The sequence below is a fragment of the Sapajus apella genome, unplaced genomic scaffold (genome assembly GCF_009761245.1).
Source record: "Sapajus apella isolate SASKATOON/1434 unplaced genomic scaffold, GSC_monkey_1.0 scaffold26, whole genome shotgun sequence".
In the NCBI taxonomy this organism is placed as follows: Eukaryota; Metazoa; Chordata; class Mammalia; order Primates; family Cebidae; genus Sapajus; species Sapajus apella.
This window is the reverse complement of record NW_022436966.1, coordinates 14,352,659-14,371,493: the sequence shown is the minus strand read 5'-3', so window position 1 is coordinate 14,371,493 and position 18,835 is coordinate 14,352,659. Positions and strand designations below refer to the sequence as shown.

General features: G+C 37.2%; 1 protein-coding gene across 2 annotated transcripts in view; it reads left to right on the top strand.

Moving 5' to 3' along the window:
- Window positions 1-18,835, top strand: part of LOC116560598 — a 582,130-nt gene that overhangs the window by 478,981 nt on the left and 84,314 nt on the right. The gene's annotated exons all lie outside the window — the stretch shown is intronic.

Below are 18,835 nucleotides of genomic sequence, written 5' to 3'. Positions count from 1 at the left end.
TCTCTTTCTACCTACCTTCCTTCCTTCCTTCCTTCCTTTCTTTCTTTTTCTTTCTTTCTTTCTTTCTTTCTTTCTTTTTCTTTCTTTCTTTCTTTCTTTCTTTCTCTCTCTCTCTTTCTTTCTTTCTTCTTTCTTTTCTTTCTTTTTCTTTTTCTTTCTTTCTTTCTTTCTTTCTTTCTCTTTCTTTCTCTCTTTTCTTTCTTCTTTCTTTCTTTCTTTCTTTCTTTCTTTCTTTCTTTCTTTCTTTCATCTTTTTCTTTCTTTCTTTCCTTCTTTCTTTCTTTCCTTTTTTTCTCCTCCCACCCTGGGGGATGGTTGCTTCTTTATTAAAACTTTTGGTGCAGCCATATGCCTGAGATCTCTTTGTACTACCCATATTGATGTTCCTTCACATTTTCATTTATTTCATTTTAGCTCATGTCTGTCAGACTTGTATTCTGGCTGTATAATCCATGATTCAGTGATGCTTTGCCAGTTCATTCTTTGCCTCATCATGTAGGCTAGATTGCATCATTAATTCCAAGGACACTTATGTATGGTACAAGGCATACATGATTTCATACTTAGCTGCAAAGTGAGAGGGGTTCGTTGGAATTCTGGAAATCATGAGCCTATAAGAGAAGAAATTTTGATACAAAGACTGGAAAATCAGGGTCCTTTATTCAACATGAATACCATCTTACATTTTTAGGGTAACTTTCCTACACGTATGATTGCAATTAGCTTTCACAACACTTTGTGAGATGTCTAAAGCAGGAACTCTATCACAGCTCCTTCATTCTAGAATCCTGTAGTCCTTAGAGGTGAAAGTACATTGCTCAAGCAGATACAGTTAGGAGTGGAGGACCTCCTGCTCCACCTACATTCTCCTTCCTCCCTATCAGCCCTTCCCCACCTCAATATCCAAGCTGTGTCATTAGAAATTTGTTATTGGTAACAAAACTAGCAAAGTCTTCCCCTGATTTATTTTTCTAGGTTTTTAATAAATTGTAGCAGTTCAGATTTTTATTCCCATGTATTAATATTCCTACATGCTTTCTGGAAGAGAAGAGAGTGGATGGAAATATCATACATGCTTTGGGACAGCAGTCCCCAACCGTTTTGGCACTAGGGACCAGTTTCATGGAAGAAAATTTTTCCATAGACCAGAGATGGGTGGTCGTAGGATGGTTTTGGAATGAAACTGTTCTGCCTTGCATCATCAGGCATTAGTTAGATTCTCATAAGGATCACACAACCTAGATTCCACACATGTGCAGTTCACAGTAGGGTTTGGGCTCCTTTGAGAATTTAATGCCACTGCAGATCTGACAAGGAGGCTCGCCTGTCATTCACCTCTGGCTGTGTAGCCCAGTTCCTAACAGACCACAGACAGGTACCAGTCTGCAGCCTGGAGGTTGGAGACCACTGCTGTAGGAGTTATGTGTGACCCACGGACATCAGCATACTCACTGGCACCACTTAAGGAATGGGTGTAGCATGCAAATTGATATTTGACATATTGTTGATGAGAGTTTGCATACTCTCTACTGTGTCGGCCACTGCTGTCTATCATCTTAGGAGGAGATATTTAATATGGTCACTCTGATGATCCTCATTATTTAATTGCCACCCATGGTAGAACCCCAGAAATGAAACTTTTTGATATTCTCTTTTCAAGGATAAAAATCTCTGACATCTGAAATTGCTTTCTGAGAATTAAGTGGTAAATGAATCTGAGATGAATCTGTAAAAGTTCACAAATAAATTATGTTATTGTTTAGCCTATGAATAATTACACATATAATCAATAATATACAGTAAAGCACATTAGATGCATTCCCAAATATATATATATATATATATATATATATATATATATATATATATGCATATATAGAAAATATATAAGCAATACAACTTTATTCAATATTGTTGGAAAATAAATTGATCTGCATATGTGAGACTTTGGCTTTCTTGCTGAAACACTTACCTTTAAGTATTTTAACTATTTTGATGGACTTTCCTTTGAACTGTTTTACATACTTCTCTTTCAGGAAAGAAAGAGAAATACGGAACTCATTTAGTCCCTTTTGGAAGGCTTGTGTTAATACTATAAACAGAGTTTATTTGTTCTGTTCTCTGAACAGTGTCACCCCCAGATATGGTGGCCTTGAAGATTCTTTGAGACATTCTGTCCATTGTATTTTTGTGTCTCTTTTCTTATCAAAATAACCAGTCTAGTGTTTAGAGGTTTTAGCCTGAGGATCTCTAGCGTTCTCGTAATTTGCTTCTTACATGCATTGAGCTGCAGCTCACAATATAAAAGCATAAATATTACGTCTAAAATAAGAGTTAATAGGCTGTGAGTGATTAGAGTATATATAAATTATGGGAGCTTGATTTTGAGGAGTAACAGCCCTGAATTGCTGATTCTCGGGCCCCTTTTTTCTGCTTTCTCTTTGGTTTCTAGGTGGGATATAAAGAATAGAGGTTGCCTAATAAGTGAAATGTTACTCTCCATTAAAAAACAATGAGGTGCATATGAATGCTTTAAATCTTACTGGGATTAGCAGTGTTTAGTTTGGGATGACCAAGGGATAAGCAGGGAGCGCTTCTGGCTGTGCATAAGAGAGGAGTGTTTTTATTTGTGTTTGTCAAGGATGAACTTATGAGCAAACTACAAAAGGACATTGCCTCTTTAACGGAGGCTCTGGCTTGTGTTCCTGGGAGCTTCACAGCGTTTGTTCGTAAAGCAGCATGAAAGAGTTGATTTTCATTTTATGTTGTGCTTGTGAGGCATTAGCATGATGTTCTAACACTTGTAAATGAATACAGCTCTCGCCTAATCTGTCATTTTAATGCCTTATAGATTTTATTTCACTCGATGTTGTACCAGATTCTCAATAATAATAATCAACTGCTTTGTTGTTCTCTTGCAGAAATTAAATTTCTGCAGTGAGTGTGCAACTAATAAAAGATGTTGCTTGAGGAAACAAAAAATAAATATGATGAATCATAAAATTGGGTGGGAGACGAGAGGGGAAGTTGCTCCTAGATGAAAGACAATTACTGAACCAGTGGTGAATGTGTCTGATTCTCATATTGTCAACAGCTTAATAACCCTCGCAAAGTCTTTAGCCACAGTACTTATATCTGAGCATTAACCTCATGGACTTGGCATTTTCCACAATTCATTGAAAAGCATTAAAATAAAAAGGTGAGGTGATAAAATCACTATGCTCTTTGCTTTGCACCCTAGATAACTTTGCTCAGGGTTGCCATTTTGCCACACATACCTTTTATCTTTTCCCTGTCATAAGCTATCCAGGAGAGTGGCATCAAGGCAGCTGTGTGGGACTTGGAGTATTGGCAAAGACTGCAAAGTGGAAAATAAACAGTGTGTCTATCACCAAGCTACGAGAACACAGCACTTACAGCAGTGAAATGACAGGCCGTGGCAAGCAACTAATTGGTCACCAGCTTTGGAGGAAATATATTATTCCGGACCTCTGTCATTTACCATGTTCTTTAAACTAGAGAAGAAACTGCCAGTTGAAGTGTTGGCTCTAACCCCCCAAAAGAAAGGAAATAGAGAATTAAGCCTGCGAGGCTGGACAGGCACTTTGGAGACTGAGTAATTGAAGGCATCCATTGCTAGAGTCAGTTTCCCGGGACATAATGAATTCACCCCATCGCGCACAGGTATTGTGTGGGTCCAGCGTCAGTTGTGTGATGAATGTTATATTTCACATAGCTTCTGCCTGAGAGTACAGGCTCAAGTGGATTCAGCGTGTGACCAAATTTTTATCAGAGCCGCCCCTTTTTTTTTCACAGTTTATCTGTCTAATTTATCATTTCTCTTGGAAAGGTTGATACACTGATGAGCTACAGAAAGCAAGAGGGAACATGTCCATCTACTAAGAGGAGAAGAGAGCCTAAAACATACACATTCACTAAGGAAAAGAAAGCCAAATGTGAGATAACAGACACTGACAGTGCTAGACCTACAGCTGTAGAATAATATTAAATTTTAAAATATTCAAAGTAAGGACTAAGGCATAATCGAATTGACTTAAGCATGTCAATTTCTATCCTGAACTGGACATATCATATGGAGAAGAGAGGGAATAAGAAGAAACTTATCACACAAAGACGCATTTTATTCATATATTTAAATGTGCATCTACACAGACTCTCCCATTCAGGATAGCTTGAATGAATGATGCCTTAGCGTGCGCTAATATTGTGAGTTTAAAAAGCCAGAGGTCTCAATAGCAACAACTGGTTGTTTATCTTCATCCACAGAAGTATGTAGTCCAAAAATTATAAAATAGTTTAAAATCATATAGGTTAATAGCTTTATAAAAATGTAATCACTGTTTCTTTGATAGGCTTTAAAGGCCCCGTAAACTCTTTGGAATTGTACCCTTTAATGTGTATGGATACATGTACATCTTAGAGACGAAGATCACTGGTTTTCCTCAGATTCTCTAATAACTACAAGACCAAAAAACAAGCCAAAAACCTCTTGTGTAAACTGAAAAAAAGACGAAGAAAAGAAAAATAATAAATTTTAAGGAAACCTATGATCAATTATTCATGAATGTCAGCTCTAAATAGGAAAGGATTTGTTAAAATTAGTTTTTAAAAGTTGTTTATTTTTATAATTTTAATCAGAACAAGAATTATCTTAGAATTTCATATGGAATCCTTTTGCATCCATATGACTTCATTTCCATTTTTAAAACAAATATATAACCTAAAAGATGCCCAGACTATATCTTTCTATTCCTAATCTGTGTGTACTGTTGTGCTTGTATGCGCACACACTCTCTGTCTGCCCTCTTTTGCCTTTTCAGAAACAATAACACACAGTTTGCCAAGGAATCTGCATTGAATAATACTGGTGGTGACCACCACGAGAACATGCCACTCTGACTGCAAGGAACATGAGTGACCCAGGGTTTCAGCTGCTGCCTTGGAAATTTATCACAGTGCGAGTCTATGCTTCCCACGGGCTGCTCCTAGCCTGTGAATAAGCCTGGCATCTTTGTTGAGGCAGGCCTATTTCTGGAGGTGCAGGATCCTCTGATGGGTTAATTTGGCTCTAGGACTGCTTGATGGCCTTGACAGACTTTCCTTAAAAATGCATGGTAATTTAGGATTCCTCCACCCTTCCCTCTATCTCTCCTTCACCTGGAGTCAGACTTGCATCATGGCCTGGAAGCTACCCTAGCCTTTCCTGCCCTCCTCCTCCTCATTTTCTTTCACAGGCATATCCTCTAATAAATTTCTTGCACATTGAATCTCATCTTGGCATCTACTTATTGGAGGATCTGGAAATTCACATTTTTAACTCAATAATAAAATTCACATTTTTTTTCGTCATCCGCTATATGCCAAGTAATGTGTTACTGTGTAGTCTCATTAAATCCTCTCAAATCCCTAGAGATAAGAATTACATTTATTTTACAAGAATAAAGGCAATCACTCTGAGAGGTATAATAATCTGTATGGTAGTAGATTGCAGAGTTACCATTTGAAGAATGTTCAGTTCTACTCCAAAGCCTACCACAAAACTCCATCACTAAACCACAGCACCTTTGGAGCAATTGCAATGATGATTCTGTTCAAACCATATTAATACCAAACACTGTGTTTGACTTTTTCGTTTAGACATGACCGTGACTGAAAAATGATGATATTGGTATATAATCACCTGTTCTATCTGGCTTTGTGGTAGGGGATTGTGATCTGAAATTCCTGACTTTTACCATGGGAGAGGCTTGTGCAGAGGATTTGGGTTACTCATCTGAACTGACTGCCCAAAGACACCTCCGTTTGTGTTGTCTGTGCATCCACTCAGCCTCTGCAGCTAAACTAAGATGCTGGGAATGAGAGACTGTTTAAGGAGTAGAAGTCCTGCTTCTAGCTTTTATATTCCTCCTACCACCTGTGACTTTAGCATTGTCAGGGAAGTCATGAGGTTAGAGCTGATTTTTTTTAAGAAAATGAGAAACATAAATGTTCCCTTTTCAAGGTTTCTATTCGATAGTGTTTGCTAGACAAAGTAGAATTTTCACAGCACAAGTCCTTAGCTCAAGAGCTCCACTCAGTCAGCAGTTATTTCATGTGCCTTTTATCCAGCCTTTCTCATTTAAAAAAAGGAAAAAGAGAAATTTATCCACTCAAAGTGAGCTTTTTGCTAAACTTGTGTCTTTCCCTTGTTTATCATGTTAATTACATCCCAAACAACCCTATTTCAGAGAATTCTGCAATCAAACCCTAAAGTCCCATCAGATGTACAGTGGCTTTCAAAGTGGACTGATTTTTTATGTAATAATAAATTTAGTGTTATGTTTACCTCCAAATAAATGCATATTCTGCTTCTTAGAATACCTGCTCCTTCGTATACCATGTGACCTACTATGGTAAGATGTTAAACCTCCCGTTTCTTAATTTCCTTACATTTAAGGCAGAGACAATCATATCTCCTTTATAAGGGTTATTATATGCAATGTATTATCTGCTAGACATTTAATTCATGTTCATGCATGTGAAATAAATAACCAGATCTTGCCCAGCTAATTTTTGGTGAATCAATTTGGCAATTCTATTGTAGATGAACCTATTCAACAAACTATGCATAAGGAGAGAGAGTTTATCTGAAATCTCCTTGGCTGGACAATACCTATGGGTTCAGATACCTTTAGGAAGTGAGTTTTCCCCATGAATGGCAGAATTTGAGGGATCTCAACTGAATGAACATAGGAAGGTGCTCAGTGAAAATTGCAAAAGTAAGGCAACAAGGGAATGTGGCATAGAATGAGCTTGCTCCTCCAAGGTGAAAAAGCTAATGCCTGCGTTAGTAAAGGGTTCTTTCATTAACTCATTTTCAGTTAATAGAAGACTATTCAAGTATTAGTCAAGTTCCCATTAATATTAACATTGTGTATGGAGATTACATATTACAAAAACATTTGAGGATTAAACCAATGTATAAGTCACTAAAATTATTCTGTTGTAGGGGTGGGGTGGTGGTGATGATTTTATTACTGTGCAGAAAATTCCTTGTTTATCTAAAGTCAGATCACACTCACCTTCCTGCCTGGTCTACTTCTTTATAAACTCCAACAAGCAAAACAGTGCCAAAGGACACACAGAATTTTTCCAAATAGAGTGCTAAAATGGTGGCCAAAATGTTGGCAGTATAAGTGTATCACGTGATATGTTAACCATAGTTACAGACTGACTTGAAAGTTATTATTAGTTTAAGAGGACAAAGAAGTTTACCTGTCTTAAATAGAGAATTAAACTCATTTTGGAGAGAGAGGGTTGGAAGAGGTTCCTAATTGAATGATGATGGGTGGTTTCATCTCAATCCAGGATCTAGAAATACAGTGGGGTCCCACATTAGCTTTATATGTAATATGGAAACAGCTTAACGGGGTCTTATGCAGCTTAATTCAGAACTCTTATGCAAGAAGAAATATGGTCGTAACCCAAGGACCACCTAAGAATGAGAACTATTAATAAAAGGAATGTTTGTGGGGTCTTTGGCCAAGCTTTGGTGTGGATCTCCAAAAAATTTATGAGAGAGGAAAATTTGCTTTTTTAAAAAGCCACTACTACATTATAATTCTGCCTTGTAGCATAGTTTTATATGCACCTATTGCATTCCCTCTTACTGGATCATCAGCTGGTTATAGGCCAACATTTCTTCATTAAATAAAACAGGTATTAAGTTCCCATTTTGTTCTGAGCACTAGCAATATAAAGAAAAAGAGAAAAAAAGACAACATTGCTGTTCTCAAGAAGAGTATCATCTAGTGGTGGATGTGCAAATTTAATTAAGAATTAAATTTATATCTCCTTCTGCAGCAGCTTCCAAAGTGAGATATGCACACTGAAGGTATGGAAAGTTCCCATTCCATAATATGATGGCATTAGATGATATTTGATAATAATAGAGCATCTATTTATATTTTCAAATGAGAAATTATGTTTAATATTGAATATGTGGATTTATATGCCTTATATATATGTCATTGTTTGTAATTATATGTTAAAAATACTTTAGGATAGTGGGATAGCAGTTGGAAGACAAATATTATATCTACCCACTGGATGTCAGTAAACAATTGTTGAATAAAAAGACTCATATTTCGGGCTGGTAAATCTTATTGTTGCAGGTGTACTAAACTCTACTTGTTGTCCTTTTAACCATGTGTGCTTCCTCTTCTGCCTGCTGCTCCATGACCAAGTTTCGTTAGTGATATATCTAACTCAGTTTCCCCTGCATTGACCAACCCAGAAGTCCTAATTCAATCTTGAGTTCAATAGAATTGAATTATATTCCTTGAATGCATTTCTAATAATGTTTTCATGAAGTAACACATAGCAAGCTTCACAGAAGGTTCATTTCGGTCCCCAAGTGTATACCTTTTGTCTTAGCAGTTCAAGTTAGCCTCTATATTAATGCGTACATCATGACAACCTCTGTGGGTCGCTGAATACTAGAAAATGTAGTCATTATTAGGTTTCTAATTTTTCTGCTCCAGAACTCTTGTTACTTACTGTTGCCACTTCAGGGAAGAAAATTCGGGTTTTTTTTTGAGGGGTTATAGCAAGGTTTCTCAGACTCATTGTGATTGACATTTGGGACCCATAATTCTTTGTTATTGGAGGCTGTCCCATGCATTTTAGGGTGTTCAGTATTATCTCCATCCTCTACTTTCTAGATGCCAGTAGCAGTTAATCCCCCTCCCCCATTTCCATCATGACCACTGTCTGGGGATATTGCCAAATGCTCCATGGGGAGCAACATTGTCCCCATTTGAAAGCCACTGGATTAGGGTAAAATAGTATGAGACATTAAAAAATGTACAGCATAATTTAGCAAACAGCAGATTAACTATGTAATTGGGTTCAAATGCAATGTGAATACCTAAAATGTGAATAATCAGAAATGATGTATTTGAGAGGTTAGAGCCAACTCCAATCCCCTGCTAATCAAATTAGTTTTGAGTTGTAACTAATAGCTTAAATCTTACTTACCTCCAATGTTGTTTAGCCATGGGGGACAGAGATTTTGAGTGGTGAAATAGTAAACGGTAAGAAGAGCAAGGTGGAGGATCTACAGATAATATAACAAATTGGTGAAGGATGATTAGTAGCATGTTTTCTGAATAATCAACTGAATCAAGGCTATCAGGAAATTCTATCCCTTATGACATCCATTGGGAGGCATGCCCAGAAACCGCCAACAAAAGGTAGCACAGTACATAGGAAAAGATGATCCTTGGAATCTCATTATTAAAAAGTGGCTCAAGGTCAGTTTCCCGCACATTAGCAGAGTGCATGTTTTCTGAGTGAGCTAGCTAATTTTACTCTAAAGGCTTTCTCTAAATTCTAATTGGGGAGTCTTTAAATCTTCAAACGTGAAAATGTTGGAGAAGAGATTCAATTATGTGTGAGTTGAAAATAGGAATAGATATGCTTGACCAAAATGTTTCTCCTTTCCCATGAAAACTAATGGAAAAACCACCAGCCAACCCCAATGGGCTAGATGTCCATTTGCTGGATTTATGTCAGATGGGGAATTACTCAGAATCCAAGATACTGCAAAAGCAACTTGGGTCAAAACTGTCAATTAAATGGAGAAATTATGTACAAAATTAGGATTTCAGAGACCCAGATCTTTTGGCAGACAGCTAGGTCCTGACGCCCCTTGAAACCGGAATATAGTACAATGACCCTCTGGGGTAAACCTTTCCATTAAATTTGCAATTCTTCAATGTTTGATACTGTCCAGGGAGCAAACGAATTAAGACTTTCTATTGTAAAATATTTTTTTATTTCTACCTGGCCTAAATTCTGATTCCTGCTTCTCTGTGGACTGCAAATAGAAAGGTTCATGTCCTATGGAAAGTGCCATCTGTAACTTATGCTTCTGAAAATTTTAAATGGCTATAGTTTATTCTTTTGTCACTATGTATTACATCTATAGACTGTTTAAATGACAGAAAAAGAAAAAAAAGGTATCTATATATGCAAAAGAACAGGTAATCAGATGCAAATAAGCAATAAGGCAAAGAAAAGACATTTAGCTATTGCATGTGTAATGTGATATAGGTTTTGTTATATACATATTATTTTTATTTATCATATAGCAACTGGATGCATAGACTTTAAAACCACTTGAATATTAGCTTTTGCATAATTGGGAAGCTGCCATCACCAGTCCATAACACATAGTCGAAAGGCATTTTAGGAATTGCTAACAATGAATTGTGGGTCATTTGAAATAAATTTGTAGGAAACCTATTAAATCATTTTCTATCTCCCCCCTCTCTTTCTTTTTTCACTACAAAACACCCTAAAGATTATTTCTCTAATGCATTGGTCTGTCAAATCTGTATAAACAAGTATAAATGTTAAAAAAGTAAAGAATACTAATCAAGAGACACAAGACATACACTGCCTAATAAATCTTGCCTTCAATTTATTTGTCTAGTATTACAAAGGCAGAGAAGATATCAATTAATATAGGCAAAGAGGACCCATAATTTATAATTAACTGGCAAGTGGTTTGTAACAAACAGCAGCACAGAGCCTAATAGCCAGTAGAAAAATAACTAGTGTTGATTTGTCCCTCGGCAAATTAATAGAGTGCTTATCAATGACAGGGTTACATAAAACTGCTAAATAAATAATCATCAGTGAGTTCGAGTGAAGCAGATCTTTAACAAGCTTAATCTGAACCTCTTGACATCTGTAGACTATGAAGAGATTAAATGGTAAGAAAGAGAAGATACAGCACATTGTAAGCCTGCTCAGTAACTGTATAAGATCATGTTCTTATGTAATGAGAAATAAAGAAACATTTTTATTATAAAATTACATTGAAAAATGATTTTCATTATAATTAGAGTGAAAATTATAAAAGATATGTCAAGGAAATGCTGAATTGAAATTCACCAGGTGAGAATTTCACTACATCTCTTAACAATGAAAACACATAATTTTAGTCACTTTTGATATATTTTTGCTCATTTGCTTCACTTTTATTACTCACCTTTGTACATGCCACGTGTTCCAACTCATATGTCACCGCCACTACATCCATGAGCTTATTTTTGGTTATTATGGTTCCTATATAGAAGAAAATTAATCAAGGTTCTATATTTAAATGGACATTTCCACCCTGCCTTCCCACTCCCCCCATCCCCAGGCATGTATATGGAATTCTAAGTTTTTTGTTGCAGGGTGTTTTATTACACCTGGTTTGGATTGTGCATCATTTGCACTGCTGAGAATTAATAGACCTGTACAGTACCTCAGGTTTTGTCTTTTCTATAAGAAAATATCTTTAAATTACTTTTTTTTGTAGGTATATTAACGTCACTATACCACTTGGCTTTTCAACACCAGTGAATTAAGCAATGTCTTTTTAAGACAGATATAGATATAGATGATATAGATATAGATATGTAGATAAAGATATAGATAGATAGTTGGAGCGTCTCACAAATCGGAAGATCTCCCTAAATGTTAAATAGAAACCTGGTTTCTAGTGGGATAAATATATTTTTCCATAGGTGTTCTTGTGAGAGACAAAACGTGATATCTTTGTCCATTTGTGATGCTATAAAATACCCTAGGACTGGGTATTTTACTTCCTCAGAGAACTGTGTATTTTCTCAAAGTTCTGGGGTCTGGGAAGTTCAGGATCCAAGGTTCTGGCAAGTTTGGTGTTGTTGAAGGCTGCGCTCTGCTTTCAAGATGGCACCTTGAACACTACACCCTCTGGAAGAGAGGAATGCGATTTCTTCATGTGGTGGAAAGAACAGAGGGTAAGACGGGACCAAATACTCTGTGAAGCGTCTTTGATGAAGTCCTTAAGCCCATTCACCAGAGATGAGCTCTTATGACCTAATCACCTCCTAAAGGTCTCACCTGTTAATACTGTAGCATTGGGGATTAAGTTTCAACAAGGATTTTAGAGGGGACACAAAACCATTGCATATTCAAACTATAACACATGCAAACATGGGGCTGGAAAGTCATGGGTTGCATCCAGTGTCCCATTTTTTTGTTGTTGTTTAGGGCAGAACATATCCTTATCACCATTTCCATGTTCCTTGGGCTTGGGGATGCCACCTTTGTAGTGGTTCACCATTAGACTTGTCTTTGCTTCTCTTATGAGCTGCCAGTGAAGATCAGCTGCAGATATGATTGATCATTTACATTTTATTTTTTGATATGTCTGAATTTCTTATGTTGAATATTAGCACCAACAAGAGCTGCTAAATATTCAGTAAGTATGTGTGTATTTGTCTTTAATGTCCTCGGTAACTTAGAGTAAGCTACTCTGTTGGAGACGTTAAATTTCTTGACAATGCTCAAATCTTAGTTATCAGCATCACTGCTTTCCTAAGCTTCAGACCAAATTTCCAAGAATGTTTCGGGCATCCCACCCATAGTATTCGGAGAGAACTTTATATTTACATATTAGAAACTCAAATCGTATGTTAGTGACATGAGATTTCATCAAGCTCTTCAAATTTAAGTAGGTGACATCCTTAATTTCCTATTCTTCTTCATGTTTTCTATACACTCTAAAGCCACCCAAATGAATCACTGTATTATTCTATATTTTTATTATTTGTTTTTGAGACAGGCTGTCACACAGGCTGTAGTGCAGTGGCATGATCATAGCTCACTGCCACCTCAAATTCCTGGGTTCAAGTAATCTTCCTGGCTCACCTACCCAAGTGCTGTGATTACAGGCATGAGCTGTTGCACCCAGCTGATGCATCTAAAAGCACTCTCTTGGATATCCCTTCCTATTTCCGCTGTTGCCACCTTGATTCAGGTCCTTATTATCTCTTACCAGATGTTTTATAATAGCTTCTGAGGTAAGAATAATGACCCCACAAAGGTGTCCAGCTCCTAGTCACCAGAGCCTGTGAATATGTTATATTATATGGCAAAGGGGAATTAAGATTGCAGATGGGTTTAAGGTTGCTAATTAACTGACTTTAGTGAGATTATCATGGGTTATGACAGTGGGTTCAATTTAATGACAGGGATCTTTAAGATTAGAGAGGGCAACAGAAGAGGAGGTGAGAATGATTTAAGAAGGACTTGTCAGTGTTGCTGGCTTTGAAGATGGAGAAAGTGGCCATAAATAAGGACAGGGAAATGGATTCCCCCAACAGCCTCCAGAAGAAAGGCAACCCTGCCAACACCTTGATTTGAGCCCAGTGAGAGCTGTGCCAGACTTCTAACCTGCAGAACTGAAAGCTAATAAATTTGTCCTGTCTTATGCCATGAAATTTGTGGTAGCTTGTTACAGCAGCAGTAAGAAACAAATACAGTCAACAGTTCTTTGCCAGTCCCCTGGCCTTTAGCTTCCTCCTTTTGGATGTGTTTTCCTTAGCTTTGCCAAAATTATCTGTAAGAACAAAGATCTGGCTATGACACCTTCTCGTATTAAATTCTTTGATGGTTTCCTACATTGACTAGGATCAAATTGCACTGCATTATCATGGCACACAAGGCTCTGCATGATCTGTCCTCAGTTTCCAGCTTTAATGTCTCCTAGTTTGCCCCTCACTCATACTCCCCCTTCCTTACACTCCACAAAAGTGTATTCTACATTCTACTTATTAGCTTACTCAGTTTCTGGAAAATACCAATAACCTTTATGGCTGCTAAGTGCTTGTTTATGCTGGTCACTTCATGTGGTATGTTCATTCCCTTGCTTTCTTCCTGATGTGTCTACCAAGCACATTCTTTAGTGCTGAGTTCAGGGGTATCTTTCATGGCTCTTTACATGGTATGATTACTCCTCCTTCTATGGCTGCCCCTTGTGAGACTAAGTGAGCACCTACTATATCCCAGCCCTTCAGTTTTTCTAAACATTTTACAAGTATTAATTAGCTTATTCCTTGTAACAAGACTATGGGAAAGAGATATTCTCCTCTCTGTTTTATAGCTGATAAAATTGAAGCACAGGAAAGGTAAGTAATGTTCCCAAGTTATAAAGCTAGTAAGAGATGTAGCTAAAATTTGGTCCCAGGCATCTGTGACTCCGGAATCTGTTATCTAAACAATATACCTCCAAACACCAGTCAAGTTAGTGAATAAGGAGAACATCTGCTTTTTCAGCTCTATGAAAATAGTAAACTTTTTTACTGAAGGAGTTGACATGATAGAATCATAGCCTCCCACTTTCTGTGGTCTCATTAACTTTGATATATTTGGTTAATCAAGCGAAATCTGTTCATTCCAAAATCATATTTTCTAAAACTTTTTGGAAAATGTTTACATCTTTGTTCATGAAGGATTTGATCAGTAGTTTTTTTGTAATGCCTATTTTTGATTTGGCTATTAGGCTAATGCTGATTTCATAGAGTGAGATGGGAAGTATTCCTTCTTCTCTGATTTTATAAAATAATTTATATGAAATTGGTACTATTATTATTTTCTTATATGTTTGGAAGAATTCACCAGTGAAGTCATCAGATTTTAGAGTTTTCTTTCTAGGAAAGTTTTAAACTTTAAAATAAATAAAATATGTAATAGGGCTACTCTATTTCTTAGTGAGTTTGGTAGTTTATTTATTCAAGGAATTTTTTCATTTCATTTAATTTGTTGAATTTATTGACATAAGATTGTATATAATATTCCCGTGTCCTTTAAATATGCTGAAAATCTTAATGATGTCACCTCTGTCTTTCCTGAATTTGGTAATTTATATCTCCTCTAACTTTTAACTAATCTGGCTGTAAGTTTACCAATTTTATTGATTTTTCTCAAAGAATCTACCTGTGGTTTTATTGATTTTTTAATCATTTTTTTTATTTTCTATTTTACTGATTTCTTCCCTGATAGTTATTATTTCCTTTCTTCTCTTCACTTTAATTTATCTTTTTTTGTGTGTGGCTGTTGCTTTTGTTTGTTATGGTAAAAGCTGAGTTTATTGATTTAAGACCTTTCTTCTTTTCTTATATAGGCATTTTCTGTTTATAAATTACTTCCCCCACCCCCAGTACTGCTTTACTGGAATTCACAAATTTCGATACACTGTGTTTTCATTTCCATTCAATTCAAATTACTTCCCACTCTCTCTTTCGATTTCTTCTTTAATCTATGGTTTATTTAGAAATGTGTTAAAATTTCTAAATATTTGGGAAAATCTTTTCTTTTGAAATCTTATTTAACTTCCTTTGCAGTTAGAAAACATTTTTTAAGACTTGAATTTTTTTAAATTTATGGAGACATACTTTTATGGCTCAGAAGTAGCCTATCTTGGTATTTGTAGCGCATTTGAAAAATAGGGTTTTTTTGAGACAGGGTCTCACTCTGTCACCCAGGCTGAAGTACAGTGGCGTGATCATGATTCACTGCAGCCTCGACCTCCTGGGTTCAAGTAAGAATGTATTTTCTAATAGTTATAGGATAGAGTGTTCTGTATATATGTATCAATTAAATTAATTTGGTTGATACCATTTTAAAACCTCTATGTCATTACCAGTTTTTTGTTCTATCAATTATTGAGAAAGAGATATTAAATTTCTAGTTTAAATTTATGAATTTGTCTATTTCTCCATGTAACTCTCAGTTTTGCTTCATGTGCTTTGAAGTTATTTTATTAAATATATACACATTTAGAATTTTTATGAACCAATCCTTTTATCATTGTGAAATTACCTTCTTTTCCACTGCTCACCTGCTCATAGTCTTTGTCTTGGTGTCTCCTTTGTCTGATATTAATATAGTCATGCCAGCTTTCTTTTGGTGATCATTAGAATGCAACATCTTTTTCTATACTTTTGAAGTATTTGTTTCTTCTTATGTAAAATGTGCTTCTTTTAAATGGTATAGGCCATTCATTTTTTTTTTTTTTAAATCCGATTGACAATTTTTGCCTGATAATTGGGCTGTGATATGGTTTGGCTGTGTCCCCACCCAAAATATCGTCTTGAATTGTAATCTGAATTGTAATCCCTACATGTTAGGGGGAAGGGCCTCATGGGAGGTGATGAGATCATGGGGGTGGTTCCCCCATTGCTGTTCTCATGATAGTGAGTGGAGTTCTCACAAGATCTGATGGTTTTATAAGGGGCTTTTCCCCACTTTGCTCTGTACTTCTCTCTCTGCCACTACGTGAAGAAGGATGTGTCTGCTTTGCCTCCCTCCATGATTGTAAGTTTCTTAGGCCTCTGCAGCCATGTGGAACTGTGAGTCAATTAAACCTCTTTCTTTTATAAATTACCCAGTCTTGGTATTTCTCCATAGCAGCATGAGAACATACTAATAGAGTAAATTGGTACTTCAGAGAGTGGGGCACTGCTGTAAAGATGCCTGAAAATGTGGAAGCAGCTTTGGAACTGGGTAGCAGGCACAGGTTAGAACAGTTTGGAGGGCTCAGAAGAAGATAGGAAGATGGTGAAAGTTTAGAACTTCCTAGAGACTTGTTGAATGACTTTGACCAAAATGCTGATAGTGATGTGAACAATAAAGTCCAGGCTGAGGTAGTTTCAGACAGAGATAAGAAACTTCTTTGGAACTGGAGCAAAGGTGACTCTTGCTATGGTCTTGCAAAGAGGCTGGCAGCATTTTACCCCTGTCCTAGAAATCTGTGGAACTTTGAACTTGAGAAAGATGATTTAGGGTATCTGGCAAAAGAAATTTCTAAGCAGCAAAGCATTCAAGAGGTGACAGAGCATAAAAATTGGGAAAATTTGCACCCTGATAATGTGGTAGAAAAGAAAAATTCATTTTCTGAGTAGAAATTCAAGCTGGCTGCAAAAATTTGCATAATTAAGAAAGAGCCAAATGTTAATTGCCAAGGCAATGGAAAAAATATCTCCACATATGTCAGAGGGCTTCACCACAGCCCCTCTCATCACAATCCCAGAGGTTAAAGAGGAAAAAATGGTTTCATGGGCTGAGCCCACTGCCTTCCTGCTTTGTGTAGTCTTGGGACTTGGTGCTTTGCATTCCAGCTGTGGCTGAAAGAGGCCAATGTACAGCTCAGACAACTGTTGTTTGGAGGGTGCCCCAAGCCTTGGTGGTTTACATGTGGTTGGTCTTGCAGATGCACAGAAGTCAAGAATTGAGGTTTGGGAACCTCTGCATAGATATCAGAGGATGTATGGTCATGCCTGGATATCCCGGCAGAATTTTGCTACAGGGGAAGAGCCCTCATGGAGACCTTCTGTTAGGGCAGTGCAAAAGGGAAATGTGGGGTCAGAGTCCGACACAGAATCCCCACTGGGGTACTGCCTAGTAGAGCTGTGAGAAGAGGGCCACCATCCTCCAGACCCCAGAATGGTAGATCCACTGACAGCTTGCACCATGTGCCTAGAAAAGCCACAGACACTCAATGCCAGCCTATGAAAGCAGCCAGGAGGGGGACTGTACCCTGCAAAGCCCCAGGAACAGAGCTGCACAAGGCCACAGGAGCCCACTCTTGCATCAGCATGACCTAGATGTGAGACATGGAGTCAAAGAAGATCATTTTGTAATTTTGAGGTTTAATGACTGCCTGACTGGATTTTGGACTTGCATGGATCCTGTAGTGCCTTTGTTTTGGCCAATTTCTCCCATTTGGAGTGGGTGTATTTACTCAATGCCTGTACCTTCATTCTACCTAGGAAGTAGCTAACTTGCTTTTGATTTTACAGGCTCATAGGCAGAATGGACTTGCCTTGCCTAATTTTGGAATGAGTTAAGAGTTTGAGGGACTGTTGGAAAGGCATGATTGTGTTTTGAAATGTGAGGACCTGAGACTTGGGAAAGGCCAGGGGTAGAATGATATGGTTTGGCTGTGTCCCCATTCAAAATATCATCTTGAATTGTAATGTAAATTGTAGTCCCCACATGTTGGGGGTGGTACCTCATGGGAGGTGATTAGATCACGGGGGCAGTTTCCTCAAGCAGTTCTGATGATGGTGAGTGAGTTTTCATGAGCTCTGATGGTTTTATAAGGGTCTTTCCCCACTTTGCTCTTCTCTCTCTCCAGCCACCATGTGAAGAAGGACATGTCTGCTTCCCTTCTGCCGTGATTTTAAGTTTCCTGAGACCTCCCCATCCATGTGGAACTATGAGTCAATTAAACCTCTTTCCTTTATAAATTACCTAGTCTCGGGTATTTTCTCATAGCAGTGTGAGATTGGACTAACACAGGTGTTTAAACCACTTTTATTTAATAAAGTTGTTTACATGTATGGAAAAAGCTGTGTCTGCTATCTTTCTGTTTTCTATTTGTTCCATTTCTTTTTTTCTAACTCTTTTTTTTTTTAACTCTTCTGGGTGATTATTTCTATTGTGTTCATTTCACACTGCTATAAAAATATCTGACACTGGGGAATTTATGAAGAAAAGAGGTTTCATTGACTCACAGTTCTTCAGGCTGTACAGAAAGCATGGCTGGGGAGACCTCAGGAAACTTCCAATCATGGTGGAATGGGAACGGGAAGCAGGCGCATATTTACATGACCAGGGCAGGAGGAAGAGAGAGAGGTGGGAGATGCTATACACTTAAACAACAACATCTTATGATAACTCACTCACTATCAGGAGAACAGCACCAAAAGGGAAATCTGCCATCATGATCCAATCATCTCCCAACAGGCCCATCTCCAACATTGGGGATTATAATTAGACATGAGATTTCTATGAGGACACAGACCCAAACATATTATTATTTATTATTACATTTTTGTCTCCTTTATTAGCTTATTAGTTATAGCTCTTGTTTTAGTGTTTATTTTAGGGTTTTTTATTAAAGGTATATATTATACCTTTTAGTATTATAACTATATTAACCTATTAGTTA